General features: G+C 38.4%; 1 pseudogene; it reads left to right on the top strand.

The window, feature by feature from the left end:
- The first annotated feature begins 9,380 nt into the window (after positions 1-9,380).
- On the top strand, positions 9,381-17,844 carry LOC147453716 (putative CCR4-associated factor 1 homolog 10 pseudogene; annotated as a pseudogene).
- The last annotated feature ends 1,152 nt before the right edge of the window (positions 17,845-18,996 follow it).

The raw sequence follows: 18,996 nt of genomic DNA, 5'->3' as shown, positions 1-18,996 counted from the left end.
TATGGCTTTCTTTGCTTCAAGATCTTTGTCTTCACCTTCAAGGTGTGTAGAAACCAAGGTTGCATGGTGTTTGCCTTGTTCTTTCTGTAGATTCTTGAAATAATCCTCAATTATATGTTGAGGTGTGTGACGAACTGCACCACCAACTAGTGAGAACCCCTTCTATATTGGAAGTCTACACATCTGACATCACTGATTACGTCATTAGAAGCTCTCTCCCGGCTCTATAAAAGAGCCTAAGCTACACACTTTGTATCCTCTCATTCACTACCACTTTGTACTTATCATTTGTATTTTAGTTCATCATTAATCTATTTATGATTTTCTACTTCTATTCGTCTCTCTCTCTCTCTCTGTCTCTCTCTCTCTCTCTCTCTCTCTCTCTCTAATCTCTTGTAATTAACACACTAATTGCACATGAATGGCTCACTCCCATTTTCATCATAACTCAATTCCCTTTCGTGTGGTATCAGAGCTCACAATTCCTCACTTGGGCCTATTAGTTTCTATTGCATTAGCATCCCTAATAATACCACTCCCTAATCACCATTTGGGCATGAGCATGCTTCACTAGCCTTTAGTGATTAGCTAAGGAGATGATTGCACTCTGCATTTTACATTACAATTAGTGTGTGTGTTCCATTGCATTTGGATTTCTTAATTGCATTTAGTGATTGATTTTGCACAATTTTTCTCTCCTAATTACCTTCTACTTGAGCCTAAAATTATTGCATCTATTGTGTGTGGGAGAAGGCCTTTTCATAAGAGGTTTTTGGCAATAATCCGTTTGCTCTAAATGGGCCTCATATGTGCATTTAATTGCTCAATTAATTTTGCATAATTGGTGCATCATTAGACTCTTGTTTCCCTACAGTGTAACGGCCAAAGAAACTTGTGTGTGCGTGTGTGTGTGTGTGTGTGTGTGTGTGGGGGGGGGGAGATTTAATGCTCGTAGAATTATTTGGTAGTTTTTTTTCTTAATTTCCTTGCTGATCACATGGGACAACTCCCTATTTCTTAAGGGTCTTTGATCTTTTTTTTTTCTTGAGATGCCACACAGAAAGGAGCACGGGCACCCACTTGCCCTCTGCCTACCCGATGGATCTAAAAAAGGCGCCAAAATCCAACTCATTGCCTCTTGCATCCGATCCCCCTAATCGTGATGGCTAAAGGGCAAGCATTAAGCTTTTCCAAGGCATGCTCTTGGCCACACTCTCGGGCTTCTACAATTTTCCCTACAAATTCTTGCCCTCAACCCCTACAATGTGGCCCATCAACATCACTGCACGTTGGAATTCCCTTGCTCCACCATCCTCGTGCATGGCTTCCACATGGCTCATTTCCACCAGATTCTACCGCAATAGAGTCAGGTTTTGCCATTCTTGAATTGCTCTAGTACATGCCTAGCACGTTGGAATTCCCTTGCTCCACCATCCTCGTGCGCGGCTTCCACCATGGCTCATTTCCACCAGATTCTACCGCAATACAGTCGGGTTTTTCCATTCTTGAATTGCTCTAGTACATGTCGAGCACTCTCTTCCAGTTCCTATCAATGTATCAATTCAAAGTCATCATTTTTCGGACACAAAGCCAAGCTTGAGAATCTCATCTTGAATTCATTTTCAGCGAGTAGGTCAAGTAGTACTTGGGGAGTAGTTTCCATGTCAAAACCAGTCATTCGGTTACAAAAGGTGTCAGCGAACAAACTGTTCTTAATGTTTCTCTTACAAAATCTAAAGATGGAACTTATGGATTTGCAACCTTTGACTTTGAGTAGCCATCTGTTTTTTTATGTTGATGGAGTGTTGAGGGATATCATAGGCCTTTTCATGCAAGATGAAGAGGGTGCTCTTTCAACACTTCATGTCAGTGCCAAGTACTCCACTGCTTGCTACCCCGCATGAGCGCATATCTTGTTGGTGTCCGTTGTATGGGGGACTTTCCTATTTCCATAGCCCCTTGAATCTTCTACCCCAAGGGCTCTTTCACACAAGCACTTGTGTCTTGAATTTATTGTCCACATATTGAAGGCAAGCACCAAAACCATGCATTTGCACAAAGCCTTTGCATTCACATTTACATACATACAAAGCACAACCACTTTTGGCTTCACAAAGAAAAACTTTATACAAGGTTCAGACACTGCCTGACAATGGGTAAGACCGTCCTCTTTTGCACAGTTTTGCACAAAATCTGGCACACATGCCATGCCACCATCAACATCCGCTTGGACAAATTTGGACGCCATTTTGAGGGGAGGAGAAGCATCAACCATGACACTTTGTTGTCGAAATCGACAACACAACAAAATGACCAAAAAAAAAAAAAGTAGTAGGCATGACTTTTGGCCTCCAACATTGGAGGCGTAGGGAAAATCAAAGAAGTTCTGTTATTGTTAAGGCCATATAATGAAAGGAAATTGTGTTATGGAAAGAACGAGAGTGCACCATTCATGGTGCAATTAGTGTGCTAATTACTAGAGATTAGAGAGAGAGATCGGCACTAATGGAAGTAGCAAATTATAAATAGATTAATGACAGACTAATATGCAAATGATGATTACAAAGTAGGCTAATGATGGTAGTGAGTGAGAGAATACAAAGTGTGTAGTTGTGGCTTCTTTTATAGAGTTGGGAGAGATATTTTGATGACATAATCAGTGATGTAAAAAGCGTAGGCTTCCAATGTGGAGGGGGTTCTCACTAGTTGGTGGTGCGGTTTGTCACACAGCCCAGCAAGCCTCCCCGTGTGTGTGTCAAAGTGGCATCCACTACAAAATATCCTCCCCTAGAGATTTTCATCTAGGGTTGGAGTCAAAACATTTATTCTAGAGAATGTAACAATAAGATTAGACCAAAATCCCTAGCCTTGAGATAATGTATGCTACTCAAGTTGGCCAAATACAAATGGGGCTTGTTGGTAAGAAAATTGAACTTGGAATTCTTTCTCCATTCTTCTAAGAGGATGGCAATCATCTATTCATGAGTCATCTCTATGCTAAATTTGAGTGTTGTGATGTCTCAATAAACTTATTCTCATTGGTAAGATTGGTTAAAAGCATAGCCTTTTTGTTCTCGTTGGTAAGCGGGTGGAAGTCATCTCTATGAAGAGTCATCTCTGTGCTAACTTTGTGTGGTGTGTCTATCTCCATAAACTTATTCTCATTGGTAATATTGTTCAAAATCATAGCCTTATTATTATCATCATCCACTAAAGCTTGAAGTGTAGCTAATTGTTGAAATAGTAGACTTAAAGATTGTAGATGCTCATTAAGAGTTTCATCTGATTGAAATTGCACAATGTCTAGTTGCATCTTATGAAATAGTTTAAACTTATTGATATTATCTCCAAAAGTCATTTCCAAGATTTGCCATCTTGCTAAGATCAAGATGATCGAGAAGAATGTCAGTTAAGCAGAGACCAATGATTGCAAGAGCACACTTATTTTTGTTGATCCATTACTTCCATGTGCCTTCCCATACCATTGAGAGACGAATTTTGGTTTTCCAAATATAAAATTTTGTGCCAAAGAATTTCTCAGTTTTAATGCCTTGTTTGGATAATCCAATATTGTCCATGTTGGGAAAAAACACACGTGAGAACGTCCCATTGAAGACCTTTTTGAAAAAATAGCCTTTCACAAGTTAAGAGAGACTTTTCAAGTCTTTGTAAATAAAACCATGGAATATTGCTACTTTGAAGGTCTCATTTTGTGTGTGTGTGTGTGTGTGTGTAAGCTCACATGGTGCATGAAAAGCATGCTTGAGAACCTTGAGGATGCCCACATTTGGCACAAGTAGAAAACAATGGGAGATTTCTTTCTAAGAAGCATCAACAACGACCGAGGATGGCATGAGAGAGTGGCGGCTCTGCCATGTGGTAGCACTTATGGCCTTGATGAATGGAAACGACTGTGATGGCCACCTCCCTTGAAGTGAAGTACCCACTTGGGCTATTATATAGAGAGAATCTTGAGCTCACAAGCTCAAGCCCATGGAAATGGCAACATTTACTACAAGAGAGTAGGAACAAAAAAAATTGCCGTGTTTGTGCTATAAGGCTTTAAATGCCTTCAAATTTAAAGAATGGGATGACATCATCACTTTGCTCTACCCACATTCCATGCTATCTAGAAAATGCACTAAATGTGGTTAAATAGATAAACGAGAGATAAATCTAGCCCCGATAAACGTAACAAGGCATAAATAAATCTAAAATAAGATCAAGGTTTAAGCACTTAAGGTTAGGGTCTTTAAAAAGAATTCACTTGATACCATGTTTAGAATATGGAGAGAGAGAGAGAGAGAGAGAGAGAGAGAGAGAGAGAGAGAGAGAGAGAGAGAGAGAGAGATAAAGAATAGACACAATACTGGAAGCAAGACTTAATCTTTGGAACTAGTGAAAGTGGGAGAATGTACAAGTGAGCGCTTATAAAGCCAATACAAAATGCAGAATGACATCGTTGATTGTGTCAAGTGATAGTGAGCTCATAGACAAGATCATGCTTAGGATGCTAGTATAGAAGGGGTTCCCATATACCTAACAAGCCAACACACCTTGTTTTCCTACCCTTTTTGAGGCAAACCATGAGGATGTGCTTTATTCACTTCCTCATGCAAATCACCATTCAAAAAATTTGCCTTTATGTCGAAATCATGTACATTCTAACCATTATGAGCTTTCAACTCACAAATGCTATGAAAGGTAGTCATACAAAAGGTGGGAACAAAAGTCTCATCAAAATCAATACCACACATGATACACAAAGGTATGCAAAGATACATGGTTATTTGGTTGCACATAGTTTTCCACAATAGCTTAAATGGGAGGAGTTTGTATGTCAAACGTGCAAAAGGTGTACCTTTGATCATTGTCCTCTATGTTGATGTGGTATTGCTCATTTGACCAAATGAGCACTATATTGCTAATTTTAAGGCTTATTTGAATGCCTCTTTTGATGTGTCAAATTTGGGGCTTTTGCATCATTATTTGGACATATAAAGTTTAAGCAAAGTTTAAGCAGTATGATGATGGTATTGCTCTGTGTTAGACAAATTACATTCTCATTGATGCATAGATTTGGCTTTAAGTACTACAAGCCTATTGCTATTCCTTTGGAGAAAAGTTTGAAGCTTCTTCATTATATTGGAGACTAATTCAATGTCACTCTCTATCAACATGATGTTGGTTTCATGCTTTGCCTGTGCATTACAATAATACATATTTGATATGCAATCTCATGGGTGAGAAAATTTATGCGTAGCCCATGTTTTAAACATTGGAAGGAAATTAAGCCAACAAACCTACATCTTTTCAATCAAGATATGCTTGGTTTTTGAATACTACAACCTTTATCCTTTGCAATCTAAATTGTAACCAACAAAAATACATCGCATCCTTACCATCCAATGTCTTGTGCTATTTCTCATGTACTAAAGCATAAGCCAAGGAACCAAAGATACACAATTTCCCAATATCTTGCAGTATATTGCTTCTTGCTATGCCAATATTTGTAAAAGTTAATTAACATTGCAACGCTTCAATGGGAGATCTGTTTAGCACATATGCAGTACACATGATAGCCTCAAGAAAAAACGCATGTGGAAAAGCTTGGCTTTTGAGCATACATCATGCATTTCCTAATAATTTGTAAACAAGGAATTTTGTGACCTACTTTTTCTCTTAGTAACACCATTTTATTGAGGGGTATATGGAATTGTACATTGGTGTTTTATCCCACAACTTGCTAGAATTATTCAAAACTCCTTCGACATACACTCCCCCCCCCCCCCCCCCAATCCCCCTTGAGCAAAATAGTTCATGCCCATAGAAGAGCAAATACATTTCATCCATAAGTTAAAAAAAGTGTAGTACATAAATAACTCAGTTCTCAACTATTGTTATTTTAAGAAGAAACGGTTGTTGTAGGCTTGTTGCTCAAAGACATATTGGAGGTAGCATTATTAGTACTCTTCTTTTGAGATCATAGTAGTGCCTATTCAACAACAAGTTGCTTGGCCGTATATTTTCCAGACTAGTCCTACTATAGCAATACAAAGACAAGAGCATCTATTTCATAGCATCATGTTTATTTTTATTTTTTGTCACAAGTCTGTAAGTGGATGCAAAAGTCTGATAGGAACATTGAGAACTATCTACACAAGGGAATTATCAAGAACAACATCACTAATAGCAATGAATTTTTCCTTGGTATCTTTAATCTCCGTAAGGAATGCATCCATATTCCTCCTTTTCATGCATAACCTATGATTCTACCTCATGCGAGTAACTAAATTTACTTGATTACGTTGTGCAGAAAAAGCAACTAGTCTATCCCATTTTTGTTTTACTATTTTTTCTTAGAAAATATGTGGAGTAATGGAACACAACATATAGTCCAATCAATGAATTATTCTAAGTATGTTTAGTATCCCAATAAGACTACTCACTAGTGGGTGAAACTTCTCTAGCAACAGTATTTTTATAACCTTCCATCATCCATAGAACTTGTGTCGAGAGAACCTTGTCTTGTAGCGTAACCCCACACAATTTTGTGAATTTGCAATAAGAACGTGTTTCATCATGTATATGCATAGTGGGTAGTTTTTTCCATCTAGTTTGTCCAAGAGACAACATGCGTAAAATATCCTTGTTGTCAGTCATGGTTAGTGAAAGGGAATGTGATTATGGCATAAGTGTTAATGAGCCATTCATAATGTAATGAGTGTGTTAATTACAAGGAGATTAGAAAGAGAGATTGGCACTAATGGAAGTAGAAAATCATAAGCAGATTGATGAAAAACTAATATGCAAATGGTGAGTACAAAGTGGACTAGAGTGATGGTAATGAGTTGATAGTGAGAGGATACAAAGTGTGTAGCTTAGGCTTCTTTTATAGAGTTGGGAGAGAGAATCTTCTGATGTAAGTAGATATGTCAAATGTGTAGGCTTCCAATGTAGAGGAGGTTTTCACTGGTTGGTGGTGCAGATATGTCACACACCCCAACAAGCGTCCTCGCGTGTGTCCTAGTAGCACCCAAAGTACAAAAGGTATCCTCCCCTCGATAATTTAACAGCATGGTGTAGGACCAAAGTCAAAACATCCTCCCCAAAGATTTTGCAACTGGGTGTAGGATCAAAGATGCCTATCCCTAGAGAATTTAATAGGGTACAGGCCAAAGACACCTCCCCTAGAGAATGGTAAGCAACTAGGTGGTAGGTCAAAAACAAATGGGGTTGCGTTCTCCGATGCTGGAGGTGAAGTCCTGGTGCAAATCTTCAAAGTGTTTTGTCATCATTGTTGGTTGAAAAGTTTGAATGTTGTCGAGGTTATCATCGTCGATGCTTCTCCCCCTTCCAAAAGTGTCATCATGATCGTCAAAGTAGATGTCGATGACGGCATAACATGTGTGCAAAATTTTGTGTATACATGCTTACCCGTTGTCCAACAGTGTCTAATCCTTATACAGATTTTGCTTTTATGAAGCCAAGTGATCGTGCTTTGTTCTAGTGCAAAAGGTGTAAATGCAGCGAGTTTGTGCAAATGCAAGTGCATGGTGTTTGTGCTAGCAAAAACAAGCTATAGCTCGAGGCCAAAATAGCTTTTAGCTGCCAACAGGGAAAAGGATTTGAGGCTCTTGATGATCGTGGGAGAGTCTTCTTGTGGGGCTTGTGTGTAGCCGAAAGATGGAGGAGGACCACATGAATTTAGCCCCCATGAGCCTTGCTCCAATGCAAAGATGTGCTTGCATGTGACTGGGCTTCAATTTGAAAGACAAAGATTTTGATTTGATTAAAGAAAATGATATCTTTTAAAAAACAATTAGTGCTTCTACAAAATAATACTATCGTGTGTGGGGCTGATAACTGTGGGCAAGTGGGCCGGTGCCGATGAAAGCGACCTTTACAGGCTATGTGCAAGCCCAAAGCTTTTGCATGATGGGCTATCATGGGGGCAATTGCTTATGGCAGAGTAGGATTAGGGCGACTTGCACAACCAATGGGTTGGGAGATAGACGATAGGTGGCCACGTGGCCTGAGCGAGGCTAGAAAAGCAGTAAATGGACAATGTAAAGTGTGCATTGATCAAGCACCTCGATTCAGGTACTAGGTATGACATGAGGAGCCGGGGAGGTGAACCAATGAGTAGAGGCTGCAATTGATGTTGACTTTTCCTTCTTAGATGTGGTTCCCACCCCTAAATCTCACACACTTTTTTTTATATAAATATAAATCTCTCTCTCATACACACACACAACTACTGCACAAAAATCTAGAGATTAAGTACAAGATTATCAAGCTTAATTGATAATGCTAATGCCCACTAATCTCAATGATCTAAGGCTGTATTGAAAGCTCGTTTTGAGACCTTCTTCCACACACACACAATATAAGTGTATGGTGAGTTCAAAGGAATTGATTGAAATATGCAAACTGATGGAAATGATGCAAAAAGCATCAAGCAATGCAGAATTAACTTCCTCTAACCTAATCATCATGGGTAGTGGAGCATGCTCATATCCCAAGTGATGATAAGGGAATGAATTTATTAGTAATGCAAGAGATTAAATGCAATCAATTATGCTACTAATTAATGATGTAATGGCGGAGTTAATTAAGCCTAGGTGGAATCATCGACTCTGATACCATATGAAAGGGAATGTGAATATGGTGGACACATTAATGTAGGCAAAAAAAAAGAACCATTCACCTTGAAGGATGGTCATCTTCCAAATGGCAATAGGTTATGTGTTATTCACCCATACGATAAGAAAGTCATGTATGAATCCCATGCTTCTCATTATGCGGGGCAAAGAAGGATTCCATGATCTACTCTTCGAAGAGTAGAAATGTATTTATGTTGGCCTACCATGAAAGTAAACATACCATGAAGAGTAGAAATGTATTTATGTTGGCCTACCATGAAAGTAAACATACCATGAAGAGTATATTTTAAAATGTGTGGTAGGCCAAAAGTCAAAATTTGACTAAGAGAAGCAACTTGGATTGTTTCAGTCGACATGCTTAACAAGAAAACACACTCTATGCCTGTCAAAAATACTATTAAGGAACAATAAATGGAAACCCTCTTTAGATCTCAAATTTTCAAGTATCATGGCTTAGTGTCGGACAAAGATCCTAGAATGACCAGTAATTTCTGGAAGGGTCTCTTTGAGAATCTAAGAAGTAGATTAAATTTCTCTTTCGGCCTGTCATCCACAAATGGATGACCAAAGTAAAATAACTAATCTAAGGATTCTTGAATCTACCAAAAGCCTATGTCATGGAAGTAGATCAACTTTCTCAATGCGAGAAGTACCTACCTCTTATAGAGTATGCATACAATGACATCGTACATACTTCTATGGGGAAAGCACCTTTCAAGGTTAAAGAGGGAAGATCCAAAAGTCCCTTACTACTTAAAGGACATGGGAAGATCGTTGTTGATGAATATAGCCGAGACTCACAAGAATATTTTCCAAAGATTAAAGAGGTTATATCCATCTCACAAAAGCAAATGCAAAAAGGGCTGCTGCTAATAAGCACAAAAGAGCCTTAGCCTTTAAGGAAAATGATTGGGTCTTGCTAAAGTTTCTCAAGGCTCATCTAAGGCATACCACGAGTAGAAATCCTACGGGCTACCAAGAGTATTATGCTAAACTAGCAAAAAGATACTATGGTCCTTTTTAAATTATTAAGCCAATCAATGAGATGGCTTATCAATTAAAGTTGCCCAACCATTGGCTCATGCACAATGTTTTCCATGAGAGCCTATGTAAGCCTTACAAAGGAGCACCACCAAAAGAAGCAATAGTTGTAGACCCTCCAAAAATCGAAGATCAAGAAGTAATTCAATCTGAGTCTATCCTATGCCATGAGACAAGATATTAAGAAATGGTAAGATTATCCGCCCGACAATAACTTATCAAGTTTAAGGATTATCCTTTTAAAGATGCTAGATGGATGCAAGGAACCTAGCTTAAGGATAATATGAACCTTGTCAATGCTTACAATTCTATACTAGAGTAAGCAAATGAAAATGCATCTTAAAGGAACAATGTTTTTGTCTTTTAAGACTCATTCTCTTTCTTTTATTGTGCACAAAATTTAAATAGTATGCATGCTTATGATCATGTTTGTGATGACGACGTCTCTCAAACACCAAGTAGAATTTGTCACACTACTTTGGAACTATGATATGGACTAAAGAGCAGACATGCTTGCAATAGCTATGTCTCCCAAGCACCAAATGGATTAGTCATCCATCTTGGAATGATGTTGTAGGGTAAAAAGGGATCCTCTATCTGCTAAGAAACATGGACTAATGACTAGGCTTTATCTTCTCTACCTCATAGTCGATGACGATTATGATTTCATGAGAGAGCTAAGTTTCAAACATGCTCGCATGGGGGTACTTGATGCCTTCTCTCCTAGCATATTGCAACACTGCAAGACCTTCTCAATGTATGAATTAGGAGAAATCTCAAGAAATACCCTTTAACTTGCCACGCTTGATATGCATACCAAGAAAGTGACTAGCTTCTCCCAAATCCTTCATTGCAAAAGCCTTCACATTTGCTTCAAATTTTCATTCTTGTGAGTGTTCTTCCTAGTGATTGACATCTAATGTCATAAAATCTAATATCTAGCTAACCCAAATGATTTTCTCATATCAAACTGATCATTTAATGTGGGAGAATAAACGAGAACAAGAGCTAGAATAGAGACATGTGCTTCTAGATCTATTTCAACAGGGGACCAAAAGGAGAGATGGTTGTATCTCAATAGGGGTCCAAAAGGAGATTGTCTACCAAAAGAGCAATGTGTAATAAGTGCTTCTAGACTTATCTCAGCAGGGGATCAAGAGGAGAGATGGTTACATCTCAATAGGGGTCCAAAAGGAGATTGTCTACCAAAGAGCAATGTGCAATAAGTGCTTCTATACTTATCTTATCAAGGGACCAAGAGGAGAGATGGTTACATCTCAATAGGGGTCCAAAAGGAGATAGTCTATCAAAAAGAAACATGCATCTAATGGAGCTTAAAAGACCTTAGGGTTAGCTTCATTAAAGACCTCCAAAGGCTGATGTCAAAAGTCCTTAGACCTTAGGCAAGCTAGGGTTGTGCTTGAGGTGGGAACTCGGCCCAAGCTTGAGGTGCTTGTCATGCTTGGTGACTAAGGTGATTGAGGTCCTTGTCATGCTTTATGAGTAAGGTGTTTGAGGTGCTTGTTGTGCTTCCTGACTAAGGTGCTTGAGGTGCTTGTCATGCTTGATGACTAAGGTGCGTGAGGTGCTTGTCATGCTTGATGAGGAAGGTGCTTGAGAAGCTTCCCATGCATGGGGGGTACGGTGCTTGAGTCAAAAAGAGACCCTACAAAGGAGGGGGAAAGCCCCAAAGTTAGGGGAATCTTTGACTTAACCTCCCACTCACCCAAAGAGCACCCCCTTTTTCAAGGGGCACATGTCAAGCTCTCCCTATGCTTAGCCACATGGTATGCTTGAATCCTATTGGCTTGGTTAAAGAGGGGTCCAATGAGCTTCTAGTTCAATTCAACAAATATCTAGATATTTTCAAGTTCTCTCTCTTAAAGAGGTAAGGAGGACACTTGTCCTAATGCTACCCATGTTGCTTGAAATGCATTATGCATGTAATTGGCTAGCCTTAGAGGGGTCCAATGAGCTTGAAGCTTGAGCAAAAAGGAGGGGTCGATCAAAGCAAGCAAGGGGTGTTCTTGGGGGTATACACCCTCTCACACACTCATTTTTCACACATTCTCACTTGGTGAAAGTGGAAGAACTCCATCTCCTTCTCCAAGCTTGTTGAGAAGTGGAGAGCCTACACCAACACTCTTGGCTATGGAATGCAAATCCAACCAAGAGCCATGCATCAATGCTTAAGCTTGCCATCTTCATTACGATGCTATTATGTATGCTAGCAAGAAGAGTGATGATAAGTGAGGAACTAAATTTCTTTCTCCTGTGGAATTTTTCTTCTCCTCTTCCTTACCCTAATTCCCCCCTAGCTCTCTCCTCCTTCAAGGTGTTTAAGGCCTTTAGGATTGAGGCCGGGGATGGTTAATGCTTTTTACAAATTCTATGTTATGCTCGTGATGTGCGAAGCTTTCCATCTTCATAGCATCACCAAGGTCACAAGGAACACAAAGACTGTATTATACCAAGTCTCTCTTGATGGGAGAATCTATAATACAAAAGCGTATTGGAGGGGGGACCGGCTCCACATAAATTCGGTCCTCAATAGTTGTCAAGTTCTCTAAACTCTCGCTCTCTTGCAAAAGTATTGTTCATGCCAAGTTAACTAAGTACCATGTTTATGTTGCTACCATCAATTAAGTTCACCCGCTATGCTCACAAAGTAATCTCACAAAAATGCTCTCTTTAATTCTCCTAATTCCGCTATTCCCAAAGTTCATAGGCCATTTCCATTACATCTAACACAAGAAGAAAAATTGACCCATTACTAATCTTCTTGCATTGATCCTAGTGACTCCGTTTATATGTATGAGATTGCGTGAAAGTATCAAATTTTGGATACCATTGCCTGGAACCTTGCCTTAAGCCATAACGTGCTTTCCCAATCTATACACAAGCTCTTCTTTGCTTGGCTTAACAAACCCTTCATGTTGTTGCACACATCTTCCTTGAGATCTCTATGAAGGAAAGCTATCTTCACGTCCATTTGGAGTAACTCTAAGTCCTCTATGGCTACTAATCCAAGCACCATACACAAAGTAGTCTTCTTGATCACAAGTGAGAAGATTTCATCAAAATATACACCTTTTGTTGCTTGAAACCTTTAGCTATGAGTGTAGCCTTGTACTTAGGCTTTGGATCTCCATACGTGTACATCTTCTTGTAAACCCATTTGCAAGGTAACATTGTCTTTGCTTCAAGCAATTTGATCAATCCCCAAGTCTCATTACCGACAATAAAATTGTATTTGTATTTCATCCCTTGCTCCCACTTGTCCATTTGCATGTTTTCTTGGAAACAAGGCACTTAGTCAGCATAAGATAATCGAGACCTAGCTGAAAATGATGCTTACAATGTTACCATTGTCAAAACATTGTCATCCCAAAAACCTTGTGGAATGAGGTGGAGCTTGATAGCTATTCCAAAGTTAGGCTCAGAGTAACTGAATAGGCTCATATGACCAGATGAGAGTCTCAAACTTCACATTGAATTCATGCTACCAAATGACAAACTTAGACTTCAGATGATCGAATGACAAACTTAGACTTCAGATGAACGACTTGATTGAAATGAAATAGATAGTTCACATTATGAGACATTAAATGATGGCAGCTCAAAAAGCATTTCACATTCATATTCAAATTGAAAGTACAATTGGATACAAATAGCTCAAACTCTCGAGATGTTTAATCGAATACCTAAAATCGAGTTTTGGATTACAAAGTACAAATGATACAATTGATCACCACTGATTTGCCGGTGAACTCTCCTAAGATCTAGAGTTACAAGATACAAGAGTAAAGAATATCAAGAATCAAAGAAACTAAAATGAGATTAATGGGTCCTATTTATAGGTGTCTGCATTGACTTCTGGCTGCACTATACAGTCATATAGTATAGAAGTGCTCTTTTGTGCCTCCACGTGGAATTTGTTTGCTCGTGATAACTTTGGAAAGCCTCAAACTTGAGTTTCCAAAGAGGACCAATGCAAAGCATCTCTCAAAAGTAAATAAGAGAATGTTCCCACCAACTACATCCTCCACCCCTTTTCAGAATTTTGACATATAAAAATATAAGATGTAAGGGTTTCATCTTTTGCGTTTTCCCTTCCTCTTATATGGTGCCTTCTTCATTGCATGTCTCTAAATTGCATCAAGTGGCTTCTAAGCAAATAGAGTTAGTGGCCCACAACTTTGAGATCTTCTTCGTCTTTCATTGTAATCCCATAGAGTTAAATCCTCAAGGAAATTTTCAATGCCTATGTTTGCTTCAAATGTGTTCAAGATCTACCATGGCTTTAAGGAGTGACTTTGCTTGTAGTTGGACATTTAAGGCTCTTGTGGTTACTATATCTTGGTCATGTAATGATGGATTCAGAACACTTTTTGGGTTTGGGGTCTATGTCTTAGGGCTAACCCAATGATGGCAAAATTATGGTTATGACTATGGCTAACCTAAAGATGAAAGGATTATGGTTAGGGGTTTAGGTTTGGGATTCTATGCCTTAGGGCTAGGCTTTCATACCCCCCTTGAAGTTTAAGGGGGATATCTTAGGTTTATATTCATGCTTAAAGGAGAAATGATAGCGAGTGAGTATATGATTGAATAACCTAGAACACTATTTTGAATTAACTCATAAGCAAATAGAGTACAAAGTCCCTGTTACATAGAGGTGGATGGAGCCTTTGAGGCTTACATCATACATGACTACATGTCGACCCAAGGAGGTGATCACCACAATATTTGGGAGTAAATTAGTCATGCTTGCTTGACATTGTTTTAATCCTTTAAAAATTTTAAAGTAGGAGGTGGAAGGATGAGAAGAAGTGCTCGGTTACTAAAAAAACAATCACTTTATTATAAGATGAATTTTTTGTAATAAAGGTTATCTTGTTACAATATTGAAGGAGCATGAAAGCGTTCAAGATGGAGAGGAGGCAACAATAACAAACATAAAATTATGGAAATACATGGACTTCAAATAGCCTTAGAAGTTTCTTTTCGTTTCAAAGTGTGGATAATTTACATCTTTTATTTTCTCTTCAAAAACATATCCTGTTTTTTTTTTAATAGCAAAACTCACAATTGTGAGTGAATTAAATTTATCATCCCTATAGTGCAAAGGGTGAGCTTGCAAAATGTTGTATCCAATTAAGCTTCTACTCCTGTATTCACTAATGAATGATTTCTCTAATATGCATGTGACATGCAAATTACAAGTAGTGACTTTATTAAACAAGGTGAAGAGGCACGAAGGCCTGCTAAGTAAGGGAGAAATGAGATTTATGGAAAGTAACTTTAAATGAGTGTCTACAATCGTATGAATTTTTTATTGTGTTTTAATATAAAATTATAGCATTCATTATACATACATAATCACAACTAGGTTATATATTAAAAAAGGCCCCACTTAAAAAATGAGGTGAAAGATGCACATTGCACATTATTTTGAAAACAAAACAAAATGAAAATATAAATATAAATATAAATATAAATATAAATTACATTATTCATTATACATACACAAGCTAAATTCACAAGAGCTCGCGGCAAATATCGCATACTCTTTCTTCCACCTCTCTCTTCATTCACACGGGATGGAGATAGCTCTATAATATTTATTATGTACAATTTTGATGTCCAATGAGCTGTAGTGTAGTGGTAGTGTTGTTGAGTATGTAGCTTTTAAGTTCAATTCAATCACACCGATCCACGGTTCATGCTGAAAAGTGGACGGTAGAACTGCTCTCCCAAAGGGGGGAAGGCTTGCCATTTTTTGTGTGTGGATCCAGAGAAGTATAATTTCCTTTTGTGCCAATGGACAACCTCCGTGGGAAGGCACATTCTTTTTGGAATGTCTTTCATCAGCTCTTGTGAACCTGACCATAATCTCGAATGGTTTATATATCAAACAAGGTGAGATTCATGGTGGCCTGCACAAGTATGCAAGAGCACTTTTTGTGCTTTATAAAATGCACCACATTTGGTATACATGTTGACCAAGGCTTCATAACCTGACCCTTGCCTTCAGGATACAAGCATATGTCACTTGCATCTAGAGAGACACCCTTTGAATCCGCCAAAACTAGCCGAAAGCTTCTTGGCCAAGTTGGGCATATCCCATAATCGATGCATTCCAAGAGATGAAATCTCCGACAAGAAGCTCCTCATGCTCTTCTTGAGATTTAGGAAGTGCGCCACATTTGGCATACATGTCGACCAAGGCTTCCTGACTTGACCCTTTCCTTCAAGATGCAAACATATGCGATTGCATATAGAGAGACACCCTCGCTTTGCATATGTCTATGTAAATTGCAGAATCATGTTGGAAAGAACAGCTAATGAGAGAACAAGTGCATGTCCTAATGTAAAAGTCGATGCAAATGCTCCCTTACTTATAAGTGAGCACTTAAAAAACCCCCAAACAAAAGTATTTCTCCAAGCTATGAAGTTTTCTAGATTAAAAGATCATTTTCAACTCAGAAAGCGAGTAAATATCTGATATACATTTCAACAAGAGAGGTTCCCATAAAGTCAATTGCTTCCCACACATCCTCAACTATCTCATCAATAGTGATTGTTACAAGGAGTTGACCTTGATGATACGCCAAGGAAAATAAAATGCCTATGCCCAACCATACCAAGAATGCTATTGCCATCAAAAATCCAAATGTACCAGACATCATGTGCATACGATGCAAGGGTTGTACCACAGACATGTGCCCATGAATCATAACCTAGGATTCCCTTGGCCCACGATAAATTTACATGCTTTGAAAGAAGTTTTTAGTTTGTGGAAAACATCCCGTTAATTTGTTGAATGATAGGTTCAAAAACATTAAGCCTTGTAAATTGATGAGACATGTAGGGACCATGCATGTTAGCTTATTATGTGAAAGATCTAGAACTTTGAGATAAAGGAGGTGTTGCAAATCGGGTAGGGGACCTTCTAATGAGTTATCTGAGAGATTAAGCATCTAATTAAGGCTTTGGAGAGATCCTACATATTGTGGAATGAAGCCTGTAAGTTATTGCTTGAGACATCTAGAAATTTTAAGCCAGTACAGTCACCAAGCCAGCTGATGCCAACAACTGACAACTTGTTAGTTAGAGAGACTCACTTCCATAATCTAACACCCAAACTCTAGATGATGCACAGCCAGAGGAGAGTGTGCATCTAGTAGAACTTCAGCTAAGCCACAAGGATAAATTAGACAAAGAATCTTGCGCAAAGAGAGAATGGACAGACCAGCCCTCGGTGCGAGCCCAAGCTTATTTAGTACTACCAAACCCCTTGAAAATTGATCTTATACTCAAACCTAGCATAGTCTCAGTAAAGCAAGGGGCAATCAATCCTTCTAATTCACCATTGTATCAATATGAAATTCTATCAAAATCATTGACAGAGCAAGCCATGATGCATGTTGACCTGTTGAAATTTACACAAAGTTCCTTGTCTCCTTCCCTGTGTAGCTCATTGCCATCACCAAAGAGGAACGCATCTACTAGACCCTTAGATCCAATGTCAACAAAATGAAGCTCATTCAAGTGGGTCTCACCCTCACCAATGACAACGCGGAGCTCCCCATGATTGATGGTGCCTGCTGCACCTGGCAATTCAACATCTATGATTTTGACATCACCACCGACTTGTATGTGAACACATCCATCCAGTTGTTGAAAGCCAGTGGCATCCACTTTCAAAAAAACTGGCGGGAGGGCATTAACTCACTCAGATTTGGTAACCTTTTAGTCAAGTACAATCTGGTTCGCAGTAAGAAGATTCACTACATATGCTACCAAGGGGACTATGATTTTGCCTATTTGTTTAAGCTTTTGTTGGGGGACTTACTGCCGGTTACGCACATAGAGTTCAAGGCAAAGATACAATATTTTTTTGGTGTTGTTTATGACATTAGACTTGTGTAGACTACATGCTTTCATCTTTAATGTGGGCTTTAAAAGTTCTCCAATATAATGTGTGTGAAATGCATCTACAAAAATGCCCATATCAAGTGGGCTCAAATAGCATACTCACGTCTTCAGCATATCACACTATCAAGGACAAATATTTTGGAAATTGTAGAGGGATGTAATGCCTCTTGGTCTTGTTAGGACCCTAGTCTTCTGAATGACTATAGTTAGGTCATCGTTAACCTTTTAGCCCATTTTGAGATACCTCCTCTCTCAGCTTAAAGTTCGTTTTGATGGTTCAAATGGCAAGTGGCTTTGACATGCTCTTCGGTACTTTTGCCTCTGTGTTAATGATGATTGTTAAAGGTTACATCATGTGGGTAAATCTGATAACACTTGCCCTCTAGTCAAATTCTTGAAGACATCAGTTGAGCTAAGAGGATAAATTAGATAGACATTCCTCTTGCCGAGTCCACTCCTTTTGCCTCGCACGCGATGCAGAGCACGCTTGGCCAGGGAAGATGACTTTTACCATACAAAATGGAAAATTGAAAGCAAGCAGGGCACGTGTAGCCAATCCAACCATGGATGATCTACGGCTCAGAATGTGCGCCCAACCTCCCCCTATGGCCTTCTGCATGCCAAAAACAATTCAATCGATTGGCATATTAAATTTTTTAATAAAATGGAGCCCATGCTCTTAAATGAAAGGAATTTTTTACAAACTAAAATAACCAAAAAAAGGTGGAAGAGGACTAAAAAGATTGTACATATTTTATTTTATTTTGAAATGGATCTCATGCTCTTAAATGAAATGACTTTTTTAAAAACTAAAATAACAAAAGAGGTGGAAGAGGACGAAAAAGATTGTGTATGACCCAATTTTTAATGGTCCTCTTTAAAAAGAGATACACAAATGTCAACACCGTTCACAAAAACCTAGAAAAAATATTAAAAAACAAATAGATTGTACACTTGTCCTCCATCCGATCAACTTGCATCCACGGTCCACAATTTGCACCAAAAATCCACCCACCCCACTATGGCCTTCTGCAGGCCAAAAAAGCTCCACTTAATTAATAAGGTGAAAGGTGCACATTACACATTATTATTTGAATACAAAATAAAATGAAAAAAATAAAGTAAAAGCAACAAAATAAAAAAATACATTAAAAACTAAAATAAAAAATTATAACATTGTCATTTAAAAAGATAAATTTAATAAGCATAGATAATAATAAATCAATTTAATAATTTAATAAAATGAATCTTGGTGAAGTCTTTAAATAAAAGGACTCTTTACATGTGAGAGTATATAAAAAAATTTGAATCAATACTTCATATCATATATGGATCAAACTCCTATGGA

This window comes from Adiantum capillus-veneris, chromosome 7 (genome assembly GCF_014529385.1).
Source record: "Adiantum capillus-veneris isolate H3 chromosome 7, ASM1452938v2, whole genome shotgun sequence".
Lineage (NCBI taxonomy): Eukaryota > Viridiplantae > Streptophyta > Polypodiopsida > Polypodiales > Pteridaceae > Adiantum > Adiantum capillus-veneris.
Note: the sequence above shows the minus strand (reverse complement) of the source record. Positions and strands in the feature narration are given on the sequence as shown.